Consider the following 3028-nt stretch of genomic DNA (forward strand, 5'->3'; position numbering starts at 1 on the left):
GAGCAGGCGAGTCTTTGTACCCCTACTTTAGCCCCCATGGTGGGGGTGGGGGTGGTGGTAACAGCACATATACAATCATAGAAGATTGGCAGAAGAAAACAGACAGATTCCTGGCTAGAGAGGAAGAGATAAGGCAACGTGCATGGGGGAAACCCGAGGGGAGACATGGGCCCCTCAGCTTCTCCCACAAGAGTTTCCCCTTTGGCCTCAAACAGATGTGGCTGGCAACAGAGAAGTACTATGTCTTCCAAATCCCTGGCTTCTATGTTCTCTAGACTCTGGGGTGAAGGACTCCTGTGAAAAGGGAGACAAGTAGTTTCTACACCAGTCCTGCTCTAGGCCACCAGGGAAATAGATTATTCCATTTTTTTTAACTACTATTTCCTTGGCACTATTGCTTTGTGAATATAAGGCATTATGAATAGTAGTCTCAAGAAGAAGACATGACTGAGAAAATAGACGGACATGTACACCTTAAGTCATTTGTCCCATGTGAAGAGGCAGAAGGCCGTTATTGAGTAACCCATGAAGAGCAAATGGATGATCTGTTGCACCAAATAGAAGAAAGGTTGTAGGACAGTAATGGAGGCCAGGTTACTCAGGGTGGGGCTCTCTCTAATTAGGTTGGCAACCTGTCATTCCACAATAATGATAGGGAACACCTCTGGAAGAAGACCAGGTATCCCGAGTATAGACCATGCCAGAGGCCAAGAACAGCAATGGGAAACCCTGGGATAGTACTTTATTTCCAAGGAACGTCAGTCGTTTGAAGAAGTAGTGGGTTACCCAGGCATTGGTATTGATGTTGAAAGAGGCGATGGTGCCAGTGAATCAGGGGGTTGTCTCAAGAGCCATACCTTCATGTTAGCACAGGCATTCCACCTTACCTTTCCCTATCATTACAGTCATTGAAGCCTAGCCCAGTCAAAATGCACATTCATTCTGTGACCAGCCAATAGGTAATATATGTGTAAATCACAAACTTGCCCCAGATCAGCATGTACATGCAGTGAAACCAGAAAGGGTGGCTCTCATAGCCATCAGTGAGGAGACAGCCTTCTGGAATGTGGGGGCTGAGCAGAGTGTAGCTGACTAGGTAGACAAGGCCCTGACTCAGGTGCTTGAGAGCAAGCATGATGCTGTTTGGTCTTCCCTGGTAGCTGCCCCAATAAACAGCTTCATTGAGAACTGGGGCCCTACCAAGAAGGCTCCACAGAAGTAGAAGAAACCAGCAACTTCCAGCAGGGAAGGGACACCCCATATGGCATATTTCTGTTGCCCAGAGGACAAAGAATTCTGAACTTTCCCTCCATCAAAATAGCCAGCGGCCAAACCAATCAGCTTCAAAGTCAGAACATAATGCAGCATTATCCACCTGATACCTAGTTGCCAGTGGCTGCCTAATAACAAGCAAGAAGGTAGGTCATCTGGAAGCAAAAGGTGGTGGAGGACGGCAGTGATGGTGCGGTGCATTAGTTGAAGGATGAGGAACTGAAGCACAATACACAGCAGGGAGTGGGAGAGCTGGTTTCCAAAGTTAAAATAAGCGATGGAGAGGTCTGTAAAGGTGTGGAAGACATGGATGAGGTAGCTGTCCTTGTAGAAAAGGTAACGTCTATAAAGCAAAGGGATAACCCAAGAAGATGGAGATAAGTAGCAACGCCTGTTCAGATGTGCCCAGGGACGTCGCCAACTTATGGCTCAGCTTCTCGAAACCCGACACAACACCCTCACCAGCTCCACCACAGTCCCCAAGGCCGCCCCACCTGCGGACGTCATTTTGACTCTGCGTGCCGGAATGTCTGCACATTCAACTTTGACAAGCACTGTTCTAAACCGTAGAAGGTCTCCCAGATGGGAGTCCCACCTTCCTTCAACATACAGCCTGTCCTCGCAGGCCCTTTATCTTTCCCTCCCTTTTTAAAAGTTTTCTTCCCTTTTTTTTAGTTCTAATTCAAAAAAAAATTTATGGGTTTTTATTAGAGAAGTTGTAGGTGTATATAAAAATCATTCAGAGGGCAGCGAAGGCAGCAACGAAGCAGCGCAGCCGCTTTAAACTGCCTCCGGCGTCTCCCTCCCACCCCCGGCCCCCAGTTTCCCTTTTCCAGGCCCGCACTGCGCCTGAGCGCGCCCTGCCGCGCCCGCCGGGACATGGCAGCCAACATGGACAGGTTCAGAGACTATGTCTACTTTGAGAACTCCTCCAGCACCCAGTACCTGAGTACCTGGAGGTTCGAACAGCTCAGCAAGGTGTTGAGCGCTTCTCTCTGGAGAGCCAGGCGCAGCTATCGACTTTGGGGGTGGGGGAGTCCCCAGTGAGATGCCAAGCGCCCATCCTGTCTCCCGCGGACTACACTGCCGCCCGACTGGCTGGCCCTGCGCTGTGGGCGCCTCAGCTTGGACGAAGCGCCCGCTTATTAGGAGGGAGCAGCCAGGAGTCACGGGATGTTCAAGGAGGGCTTTTAACATGAAAAGCAGATCAAAACAGACCTAGAAAAGGAATTGGGAAGAAAAGAAGATGATGCAGGCAACTGAAGAAAACTAAAGCCAGGACAACAAAAGGCATTAATAAATGGCCTCAGAGGGGAGGGCAATGCACCCATGAAAGTTGATTAGGATGTGGCAAATGGGGAATTATTCAGAAAATGAGAAACAGGTCTTGAAAAAAATGGGTCCATAGAAATAAAAAAAAAAAAAATGGAATAAACGAATCAAGTGATAAAGTTGAGGTATCGCTGGAAAGTAGGACAAAAGCACAGACTAGGAGAGGGAAAAATATAGAAAATTAGAGGATTAATCTAAGTGTTCCAACATCCAAATAGTAGGAATTTGAGAAAGCAAGAACCCTGCAAACAGGAAGAAGACATGACCTAGAAATAAAACATCCAGAACCAAAACACTTGAATTTACAGATTCAAAGGCCCTACTTCAGGCATGTTTTAAAGCCTCAGAAATGGGAAGTAAAAGTATTGTAAATGTTTTTAGAGAGGAAAAGCAAGTCATAGACCTGGACCAGGAACCAAAATAC

The 3028-nt window shown here is 47.5% G+C and overlaps 1 pseudogene; it reads right to left on the reverse strand.

The window, feature by feature from the left end:
- Positions 1–356: 356 nt before the first annotated feature.
- LOC119535086 lies at positions 357–1746 on the reverse strand (annotated as a pseudogene).
- Between the last annotated feature and the right edge of the window lie 1282 nt (positions 1747–3028).

The sequence above is a fragment of the Choloepus didactylus genome, chromosome 5, assembly GCF_015220235.1.
Source record: "Choloepus didactylus isolate mChoDid1 chromosome 5, mChoDid1.pri, whole genome shotgun sequence".
Taxonomy (NCBI): domain Eukaryota; kingdom Metazoa; phylum Chordata; class Mammalia; order Pilosa; family Megalonychidae; genus Choloepus; species Choloepus didactylus.